The following is a 12,494-nucleotide window of genomic DNA, read 5'->3' on the forward strand; positions in this document are numbered from 1 at the left end:
TAAGCTTTTGTGAATGAAGGGTGTGTACTAAAGTGGTGCAAAACGCAGGTACATAAAACTAAAAAGTCTTAGTGATTTGCGGTTGAAGTGGAGATCTTAGTTTTCATGTCAGAGTGTAAAAATGACAAAACTTACCCGTGCGATGCTTATTTTGTGATGTTTTGTTGCTAGCGAAGCCGGGATAACCCGGAAGTAGTAACTACGTCGCTTCGCTAAGCCGTCTTTCCCACGGGTATTCATTCACAAATGTTGACATATTTTACATCCACGTATCCTGCGAAGCGTCAGTAAAGTTAAGATATTACTGGGCGGACGTCAAAGTGCTCCTAAGGTATTGTTACGCCGTACTATATAGTACCCCTTTTCATCCACTTAGAAAATCGACATGTTACATTTTGTGTAAGTATACTTGTGTAGCAAGATGAGTGGTGGTGGTACGTAATTTAGCAGGATTTAAATAAAATAGATAAACCAAAAAGACAACGCCACCGGAGGCTCATAGGTTTGTTTTTATAATAATTGTTTAATTTACAATCTGTTGTTCACATTTCCAGTATTTTAAGATCACAGAAGTCTTTCAGTCCACAGTTCATAGTTTAACATTTGGTTTTCACAACATAAAAGTCCAGAACGGACACTAAAAAAACAAGTCACCAGGAGAACAAAAAGCAGCGACATGACCAAACCCCCCTCTATAAAATTAAAGATAATGTTAGACTGTGACAAAAGTAGGAAAATGATCATCCGCGACACTGACAGGAGACGTAAACACACCCACAGCCCAGCGGAAACAAGGCGGAGTGACCCCACGTGATTTCCGCCTGGACAGTCAGCCAGAGGCTGTCCTTCCTGTCTGTCATCTCTTCCCATTAAAAATTAGCAGGTCCCACAGAAATGAAGCAATAGCTTAAGATTTGGTAAAGGACAGCGAGTAAAAGTTCGGATGTGGCTGGAGCAGGTTAAAAAATATTACGTGAGACGCAACGACTTCACTGGAGGAAACCTCCGTGTTCATAACGGTGGATGTTTTTGTCTTGAAGCTAACGCGGCTAACAAAATAAAAAATAAAACTAGCGCAAAGTTTAGAACGAGCCTGCGCAAAAAAGAATTGTCCTGTTAGTAGTTTAAATAATATTTACTTGTTTACATGTTATATTATCATTTTTCAACACTAGCCTTTAGCTCTAAGATAAAAGCTCCTACCTTACGACAGCTGGCGTTTCCTTTGGGTGCTGGATTCACAGCGAACATGATGTTTGTAATACGTTGCTGTGACTGTCCATCAGTAACTCGTTGTCCTTAACCAGATCCTGAGCTATCGCTAGTTTTGTGTGGGAACCTGCTAATTGTGAACGTAAACGACCAGCGACAGGAAGTGCTGCGTCTGGCTGACTGTCCAGGAAGACGTCACGTGGGGAAACTGTGCATATAGCCTATACGACTTAAAGGGGTAGGGCGCCACCTGCTGATGCTCCAATGCTATATGATGATGAATACGAAGATGAGTGCAAGAGCTTGGTTGTTTCTAGCTTCAACCCTGTTTGGGTCCATGAGGAGAGGCTAAATGCAAACAACATCTTTGGTCTTTTTGCGTGACTGATGATCGCACACGTAAAGACCAGATAGGTACGCATCAACTCGTCTAAACTAAAGGTAAGAATATGTCTCAAGATGGAAAAATGGTGGCCTGTGCCTTTAAGCAAGGATATTGAGAACCACCTCTCAATTCCAATGCAAACTACAAAATGCAAATATCTACATGATTGTTATAACTTTCAAGTCAGGGATCTCCAAGCAGAAGGAGCTTTTCCTTTTCCATGAAGCTCCACAAAGCTTTCTACACTTCTACAACTGATGAGTTAACATTGAGATGCATTTCCTTTTGCTCTGAACTTGCTGAATACAATCTGCAAATGTTAAATGGTAAATACCCTAAAGAATAAATAGGAAACTGGAGTCATTTCCGTTCACTGGTGACACAAAGGGTGAACTACGCCATTGTCTTCAGCATAAGTAACACATTTTTATTTGGTCACATGGTGCAAAAGGTGGTGAAAGTTGAGTTTTCTGGTGGGTTCACTTTCTTCCTCGTGTACGGCGCCACCTGCCAACTAACGCGTCTGCTCCGTGACGTGCCAGAGCTTCATCCTCTCCAGCTTTGATAGCCAGTAATTCTCTCTAAACTAGATTGATGAGAAAATCCAGGCTGTGTGGAATACTGACAGGGGGTTAGTCCACACCATAGCACACAACATGAAAATATAGGAACTTTAAGGTACCTGCACCAGTGTGGAAAATTCGCAATTTCATGCAATGTCACTATGACGAGAGAAGAGGGGAAAGATGGAGAAAACTGTCTTCACTGCAGAAACAGGAAATTGTAGTTTGAGCTTGTTTCACTTCGAGTCGTACATAAAGTACAAATCTGCCTTTAAATTCAGCCAATGAATGTCAGAAACAATTTGGATATTCCTTTCAGTCTAAAGTTATCAAACCAGTAATAATTGCTGGGCTGTCAAATGGCATTGGTTATGAAGTTGAAATGGCGGCTTCTCTTCTCGGCTCCCCATTCACAAGTGCGGGCCACCGTGACCATGTCAGGAGCAGGGAAGAGGTGAGTCGGAGAGAGGAAAACAGCCTGAACTAACGTGCTGCTGTGTTGATAAAGTGAGAAGTACGAGATCAATTAGGCACCCCTTGTCTCCTGTGAATGAGAGTATGAATGTGTAAGTGGATGCTGGATGTAAAGCGCTTTGTGTGCCTAAAGCAAGTAGAAAGGCGTGACCATTCATTGTTTGTTTGAAAATGCATACAGTAGGGACCAATATTCCATCTGGAGCCCACTTTTTATAATGATCATCATGTAAAGCGCTTTGTGACTATATGTCTGTGAAAGGCGCTATATAAATAAAGATCTTCTTCTTCTTCTTCTTCATCTAAGCTAAGGTAAGAACATATCTCAGTATTTAAAAACGGTGGCCTATTCCTTTAAAATGTCTCTCTTCTCTTATTTCGTATTATTCGTATATTATTTTATAGGCTTCTACCATAGAACAAAATATAACTAAACCAATTCAACATGGTATGATTCATAAAAGTTTTTGTTCTGATAACGGTGATTCGGTGATATATTGTGACCTCTTTACATATTGTGCCCTCTGACCAGTGATGCAAGAACATCTTTGCCCTTCTCCAGTCTGACACTATACATGTAGCAGCCCTGTGTTTATCTACTGTACGTGAGTAAATCCCATCGACTCTGGCCTGAGTCCAATCACCAGCTGCAGCTTGAGCCATTGAGACATTATGATGGATGGATGTTTTCATGTGTGTTGTTCTACTGCATCCGCCCTTTTATCGGCACCAAGCAGAAGAGGCTCGGGGAAACTGTTCGTCCATCCTCAGATATCTTAACAGCATTATAAAGAGAAAGAAACGTAAAGCTGAGGTAGAGGGAAGGGGTATTAAAGAAGGGGGCTTTTTAAGGTAAAAAAAAAATCTGGATCGCTGGATTCAGTGACCATAATGCAAACTCACAAAAAGCATAAAACTAAACCTGATATGAATTAGCTCAAATGTCAATTTTACAGGCAGATTCATATCTGAAGTCAATTTCTATGTAAATTCAGTGATGATTTTTCACCAGACTTTGACATCACGTACTGGGGGGTTGACAGCTAGTAAAGAACATCTGTATCTATTCACGCATCATATGCTCTTTCTACTAATCTATTTCTATGATTCTAAATATACAATATTTAGCTTTATACTGTTAATATCTATGGCAACATATTTCATCTGTTTGTATCCCTGGAGACAACGTAGGAGGGCTAAGACCATTTTTGGCGTGCTGTAAACCGTCAGACCCCTGATAATAATATCATTTTTAATTTTAGTTAATATATCCTAATATGGAGGGACCACAGAGGAAAGCTTCCCTGTTCAGGTCCGCTCTGATCTAAATTTGTTTTGTCATTTCTGCTCAGATACAAACTGAAAGGTGAAGCTACAGGCTGAATGTTTTGTCCAGAGTACACTCTGTAGCGATTGTAGAGTATCCACTTGAACAGCATCCCAACAAGAATTGATAAGGACTATAAATGAAGGTCACTGTTAATAATGTAGATACATGGCGTGCGCTAGGAGAGCCATAGGGATTGGGCCCCGTTTGGACAAACCTTGAACACGGCCATTCTTCTGCACTGTGTGGTCATCTCCTCTCCTTAAACTGTAACTTCATATTTCAAATTCTTGTTCACCTATCCAGCCGATTTCTGTGTTCCACATCAACCAAATGTTACAACTTAAACAAAGTCAATTATGTGCTTCATGTGGTGTAAAACTTGCGCTCAGTCACGAATAAGAGCAATAGCAGTTTTGCACAGACTTTTTAAGTACTACTCGCAACTTAGCACCTGGCATAGTGAATGACCCCCACAGTGTGGCTTGTTCACTGTTCTCACTGCCTCAGGTAAGAAGCTAGACCGTAAGCGAGAAGTGTTTTCTTTGATACTCACTCTTCTTCCTGAGGGAAGAGGGCCAAACAGTTCCTTGTAGGGACATGAGGGGTCCCCCATGATCCTTGTGGCCCTTCTTCTGCAGCGTTTGAACAACCTGTCAGAAGCAGTTAACAGCAAGAAACTTAAATAGATCATTAGCCAGTTCCTTCTCTTTTTAGATGAGGAAACCAGAGAAACTGCTGAAAACCCAGCCAGGCCCCTGCAAACTCCACACATAAAGGCCCACACGGTTTGGAAATCCAACCTTAGACCTTTTGAGGCAGGAGCGATAACCACTCGCCCACAACTACTTAGGACTTATATTTAAAGTTTTTAAAAAAGCAAGAAGGTCCCAAGTTCGAATCCCAGGCTGGATGAGACCTCTTTATAAATGTTGTATGCTCTTCCTGTGTCTGGTTGGGCTTCCTCTTGGCACTTTGGTTTAAAGTCAAAATAATGGGTGTCCAATCATGTAAAGCTTACTGGGCCACTATCAAAACACTGTATATTTATTTTAAGCGATATATATTGTTGTTCTTCCATCCCTCTATCACCAAGGGACGAGTGTGCATCGACTATGGAATCCATAATCCTCCCTCACTTAATCTGTGAAAGTAAAAGCTAATGACCAGGTCGCTCTCATTAATTCAGTGTTAATCATATGTGCTCAAGTGTTCTTGTCATTACCCCTCATGTACTTTCCATTAATCTCGTACAAAAAGGATATGAATAGAGATTCCATTATGGATCTTCCCAGGTGACTGCACGTCATTGGAAAAATCTTTGATTGTCCCACAGGCCGGATCAATGCCAGACCGCCTACACACACTGATTGTTTGTCCAGCTTCAGAACTGTAAATAAGCTTATCGATTTTTGTTTAATTTTGTGGGGCCGGTGATAAATACGTGTTTAATTTGTCAGTTATATATGAAGATGCAGGATGAACGTGACGTAATACCTATTCTTGTCAGACTGTGCAGCTGATCAAGTCTGTATGGCTTTAGTAAAATGCTTACAGATTGTTAAAACTCGATGTACAAGAATAAAGTCCATGACTCAAGATTCCAGCAAGACTGTCTGTGGTAACTATTTTTTCAAAGGAAAACTACTTAGACATGACCAAACTCAAATAATCACTACACTCTGTGGGTTTGTAGTCTACACAGTGTTCAAATGAGTCCGAGTGATGTCCAAACAAAAATCTATGTACAGTTTCTTCATCTTTGCCAGTGATGTCCTAAAGCTCCAGCAAGGACTGGACGTTAGCTCAAAGGTCTTCAGCTTTGCGCCATCTCCTGTATAGCCTTTCGTCCACGGGAGCAGGATGTTTTTGAGTACTTCCCTGCTGCGAAGAAAGGTAAAAGGGCAAGTCTGGGAACACTATTTACCCGTTTCTTCACTGCCAACTGTTCTTTTGGTCTTGTTGTATGGGCAGTTAATGAATCGGAAGTTGGCATAATGGCTCTCTCATGTATTATACACTGTATTACTAAAAACATTGTGGTAATTCATATGCAAGGAGTGGAATTACCACACCAACAGCAGACTGTTTTTTTCCTGTTGCAGGAGCTATAGGGGAAGTGTCTGGGGAGTAGGGAGCATAAGCAACCCTTCTGGCACTGCTGGCTTCAAAGACAGGTTAGCCAGATTAATGCAAGAAATTCAAGGTCTAAATTTGCATCTGTAACAGCCAACATATTTTCATTAATTCTTTGGAGAAATAATGTACAGGACGCATAGAATTCAACCACTCACAATTAGAACTTGCCTCTCAACCCGTTAATGCCGTTTTAGCTACAACATCCTTTTGTTATATCTCCTCCTCTGTAGAACTAGACCTGCCTTTTAACTTACTCCATGTATTAGATTAGTGGGTAAGAATCCTGGCTCCGACTGCTTGCTGGATGTCTTTCTCTGCTCTTCAAAGCCTGTAGAGGCCTACAATGTATTTTCAATTGTTGTCTCTTTGTCATTCCAAAACTTGATGAGCTTAACAATAGAGACAGAAAAACAACAACTTCATTCTATTCGTAGCAAGAATTCAAGTGTAAGTGGCCAACAAATGCGGACTGGATGAACATTGTAAAAAAAAAAACTTCATAAATTGGAAAAAGTGAAGTTGCGGATAGACTCATTTTCTAGAATGTGGTCAATATCAGGGTTGCCAGGTCAGCAGTTTAATTGGGTGGTTTTGTAACGTTTGGGTGAAAAAGTCTGTGGGTTTTGGCCATGCTGTTTTACATTTCTTGATCAAAATCATTATCTCAAATGACAAAATCTCAAATGCAATGCCACAGGAGCTGATTTTCAATGAGAGAGGTAGCAAGGGGTGGTCTCGCATCATGAGAGGAGCACATGGGCTTTGTGAACAAGTACAATTCATTGCAAAGCCCAGCTGCATCGTATGACCGTGGATATTGCGGGGTTTTCAGCTACTTCTGCGCCTGGTTTGGCAGCTGAGACTTGGCAACCCTGGTCAATATGGACAGTCAAGTCTATAAGATCGGATTTATAGTAAAACTGCCATGTAAAGATACCCTCGCACCCAATCGTTTTCATGTTTTCTCAGTTCTCTATTGTAAAAAGGAAGAGCAAGAACGTGTTGCTTTTTCTTAATCAGTAATAATCATGTAATCATCATCATGTCAAAGCCTAAAGGCCAAAAACCCCACTGTCCATAAGATCCACTAACACTGAACCAAACACGTACACACTGACTTGTTCACTCCCCGAATGTTAGTCCCCCCTTGACATTGAATGGAAATAGTACCATATACGTTTTTCTTACATAAACGTAGCTCACGGGGTGAAAAGGGTTGGAGACTCCTGCTCTATACAGACCACATCAAGCAAGTCAGGTGAAGATAATATTACCTAAAAGCTCCTTCATTGCACCTCGCTCATTGCCGATCACGCTAGGTCAGATTTTCTAAACAAGCTAAATTTCAGGTTTCACCTCTCTAACCGCGCATCATTTTCAAAGCGTAAAATCTTCTGCCTATTGTGCTCCAGCATTCGGATGTGGACCTTCTAAACGGCGGGGGGTCAGGAGTTATCTTTGAAGGCTCCGTGCGTGGTGTCTCCTAATGACTTCCTGCAGCTTCTTCTGACTCTTTTGAATACATTGCTTTACATCTTCACCTCCGCACTGTCGGACTTCTCTAATTACCCATCAGCCCTCTTAACCTGGATGTTCCCCTGTCCCGCCGGTTCCTCGCCTCATGCACTTTCATGTTTATAAAGCCGGTGCGCGCAGTAGGATCGCTCACATTGAGGTCAACTGAACGGGGAAATTGCGAGTTATTGCGGGAATGGAAATATAGCTTTTTATGGTTGATCATTGTAGAGTTTTTATTTTTTTTTATAGCAGCTACAGGTAGTTTTTACCATGAAAGGAGGTGGTAGTGGAGTTTAAACTGTCAGCTGTGGTTCCAATTTGGTTTTTGGGGGGTTTATTTGCTCTCACAAACATCTCTCAAGCGTACGTATTTCTGACGCACGTATATTGTAGCTTTGTGAGACTGTGAACAAAATAGGAAAGCCAGGTTTTTGATTGAAGATTGATTAAAAAAAAAATTCAAGCTGAAAGTGGATAGCGGTCTTTCACTAATTGCTATGCTAACATTGTATTCTGTAAATGCACAATGAAACTTTTTACCTCAAGAAAGGGGACATATTATAACATTGTGACATACTGAAATGTTACATTGATCATGTCAACATTTCCGATTGGCCTTGTGCTGTCACCAGTGGAAATATCAAGTCATAAAAGCTTTTACTTTTAGCTAACGGCATGCTAGCACTGGCAAGCTCTAGCCAGCCCAGTGCCTGGTCAACCCAGTTTGGCGAGCGTCTCCACTGCCCAGACCAGGACTAATCTGACTAAACTGGTCTGACCAGGGAGAAGTTTTGGCACCGACCTATGGCTGTGGCCAAAGCGCTGAACCAAGACTAATGTGACGTGAACAGACTCTGGCCTCTGATTGGCAAACGAGAAAGAGGACAGCCCTGAATATCGACATACAGGTCATACAGATTTAATATTTCACAACGTCATACCGCTGTTGAAAAACGTGATTTTGCAGATGATAACACTTAGCCACTGTTAGCACAACTTTAGCTAGTGTTAGCATAACATTAGCATGTTGCTTGCCTTAATAGTTGTCTTTTAGCTGCTTCTTTCCTCTAGTATTTGCTTTGGCACCTCTGAATAATTCCATAAACCCCTCCAAAAGGCAGCATTTGTCCACATTGTTCTAATCGCAGCTTACAAAACTTATCAGGCCGTCCTGTTGTTGCTTCCGTTCATCTGTAGGAGTGCCGCCCCGCCCACAACAGCTGCAATACCTTTGTATAGGCCAAGGCGTGCGGGATACAAGCGTGTTATGAGGAAACTAAAAAGAGCTGCTGAGAATAAATTCGGTTTGATGACGATTTAAAGACTTTGAATATGTGGAAGGCAATTTTCTTTTGCATCTTTAATGCAGCCGAACCAGGTAATACAGATGCAGATTTTCTCTGGGCATTCTGGTTCCCTTCACTAAAACCCAAAACATACACAATAGATTCATCCTCAAGCTGAAGATCTGAAGACGGATCCCCAGGCACTGTGCTCCTGACGGGTTGTCCAAGGCACCGGTTCAAATGCCAAATATAGGTTTTTTTTCTATGGGGACATGAAAGTCGTCAAATCCAAAACGATCTGAAAGGTCTGAATGCTTGATTTACAAAGTTTGACTGTTTTTATCTCCTCTGAAAAGATAAACATCCCTTGAAAAACACAGTCTTTCATTATCACTGATAGATCAGTGCGGTGCTTCCCCGAAAGCGGCGTGACGACAAGCCATTAATCAAGACGTGCATGGAAGACAGCCGACCTGTTTCCTGTGATGATGCGATCGACCTCCTGTCAGCCCCCGCCTCACTCGCAAACACTCAATTAAAAACAGGGGAGTCTGATTAATGTGGAAAAATTATGCCAAATATTACCAGCTGACCTTTAGCAGTCGCTACGTTATGGTGTACGTGGAGCAAAGCACGAAACAATCTGTCGGCAGGACAGCAAAGTCCAAATCAAGGAAAAACAAAAATAGCTCCGAGTCAGTTTGGTCTTGAACTTGAACAATATTGGATTAAAATGGAAGTTTCGCAGAAATTGTTATGTTGCGTCATAATTGAAACAAAATTTTTCCTTCCACAGCTCAAAGTGTTTTCATCACGGCCCCATGGATTTGCTAGAATTCCCTTTTTGTGTTGGCTGTAGATGTCTTTCCTGACAGAACCTTGGAAAGAACTCAAGCCGCTCTGAGTGGCGATAGTAAGCACTTGTTTTTGTGACAGCTCGGAGCGGCCCGCTGGGTGATACAGTGACTTCGAGCGCAGAGAGATAAAAGCCTAGTTCAGCAGCAACCAATCTGCTCCACAAATGGACTTCTGTCGCCATGGTGATCGTTTTAGGCGACAGTACATACAGCAGGGGTTTTTGTCAAAATACTGTACAGCTCTTCAGCGGAAGATGACTCACTGATGTTGAGTGTGTACTTATTTGGATACCATTTGCTGCTGCTCTTCCCAATACGCCCTAATTTAGCCCGTAAATGGAATTTGATAGCTCTCTATGTACTGTGGATCAGTTAAGCTGTAAATTGTTCAATGTGATGTGATGATCAGCTGTAAAACAGACAAGAAGCTGGAAGGACAACAAAAATTGGTCACAGGGTTATTAGGAGCACATTTTCTTTGCTGCTTAGGTCACCACTGGGCATAGGTGACCTACGAGACCACCTAGGGCGCCATTTGCTTAGGTGGCCCTCGAATTGTGCTTTCATTTTTGAACCCCATGAGGTCCATGCTACCACCATCTACAACATGGGCAATTTTCAGACAAAACTGTGGAACAGAAAGTGATAGAGACTCATTTTTGTCAGAAACTAGCTGGTCCTTCTATGCCTCCGGAGAGCCGTGTAACCTTACGGTGAAAATTATTATTAATTTACTTAAGAAGTAGAGGTTCCTCCTCCAAAAGTTCAATCCAACGCTTTCTCCTTTAGCTCTATGACTCAATGTTTGGACAGCGCAGATTTGGTATTACCCTCACAGCACAAACTGTGTACACACTATAAGGTTAGATATTTATTTATGTATATATATATATATATATATATATATATATATATATATATATATATATACAGTGGGGAAAAAAAGTATTTGGCCAAAATCCAATAGAATGTCTATGTGAAACTGACCAAATACTTTTTTTCCCCACTGTATATACATATATATATATAATACTTTTTCTGTTTCATTCTGAAGGTGTTCATGAAAATCGTGTTGTCGTGCTCAACTTGATGTTTTTTTTATATCATGAGATTAAAAGCAATGACTCCACCAAGGACATGTAAAGCCTCTAATTAAATGTCAATACAGTGTGTGCTTGGTAGACTTTCCCTTGAATGTCATGTCCTTCAGTGTGACATAAAGTAAGAGTGTTCTGGTGCCATGTCTCCACTGAGAAAGACTGGCGGACTAATCCAGAATATCCAGGCAATCAGGCTTGTAATTACGTGAGATGTCGAGAGGCAGAGTTTTTTTCCGCAAGCTTAGGGTTTCGTAAGCATGTTGCATTTGGCTCTCAATCTCCCAATAAGTGCAATCACCTCACTTAAAGGGCTGCCAATCCAAGCTGCCAGAGTGCATTTATATGCCGGTCGGTAATAGTGTATTCCATCTGCTGCAAGTGATGGGTAGTTTTTTTTGTTTGTTTATTTTGAAAGGTTTATTAACCTAATAGAAAAAGCTTGAGTCATGCACTTGAAAACAGCTTTCATAGTCATTGATATTGCCAATGGGAGTGAGCAATGTGTATGCTCATGAACGCAACAATAGGATGTACATGAGTGAGGCTTCACACGGCTTCCCTCTATGTCTATGCCCTTGGTACTGGAATACCCTATTACCCATAGGTTGCACTATGGGTAAATATGGGTATTTGTGATTGTTGCTGGCTAAAAGGCGTGACTCTGCGGGCCATTTTTCCAAAAGTTGCAATGAAAAGCTGTAATTCTTTTCTGCTTAAACCAAAGAAAGTCTAGGGTAAGCTCCGTCCAACCTTGATAAAACAGAGCCCTGAACGAGACTCCGACGAGATGAGACCAAAAGATAAATATCTGTTTGTTTCACACATCGACAGAGATCTTCGGCTCTGGTTCAACAGAACTGTAACTCCTGAAGTTTGCTCAGCAAAGAAAGCACCAGCACCTCACTCAAACGCTTTTTTGAAAAATTTCTATGACCCATGTGACAATGCTGGGGGAGTTATCCTATTTTTAACCACGCTGGTTTTTGTATATTAGAAACAAAAAGTGGAAGATTGACAGGCACTGTGGAGGCTTGTAGCTGATCCGCGGGCAGTACTTAATGCTTTTTGCCCTTTTAAGAAACAGGCTTCATCGGAGGAGACATGTAAATTTCACAGGCCTCACGGGATCATCACTATGAACGTGGCTGAATGAAACACTTTTTATCTCTTCTATCTTATATCTATGAGTCAGACCCATATCATTTATATACATATTTATTGTTTTGGCAGCCACGGTCCTCCATACAGGCAAGTGAGAGGCGAGGAGCAGATGCAACAGCCCTCGTACGAATGACTTAAACCCACGGAGGCACTGGACACCACTTCCCTCATGCAAATATAACAAGTACAATGGATTTAGCTAATCAGAAACTCACTTTAGTTGCGCAGAACTAAATGAATGTCAGTATGGTTTCAGAAAAAATAGAGGAACTGCCCTAGCATTAACAGAAGTATTTGAGGAAATAACTAATATCATTGACAAAAAGTTATACTCGGTAGGAATATTTATAGACCTTAAAAAGGCATTTGACACAATAAATCATCAAATACTACTGCAGAAAATTGAAAAAAATGGCATTCGTGGAGTTGCACTGAACTGGGTCAAATCATACCTCTCAGATCGGAAACAGTT

This window comes from Gobius niger (assembly GCF_951799975.1).
Source record: "Gobius niger genome assembly, chromosome: 3".
In the NCBI taxonomy this organism is placed as follows: Eukaryota; Metazoa; Chordata; class Actinopteri; order Gobiiformes; family Gobiidae; genus Gobius; species Gobius niger.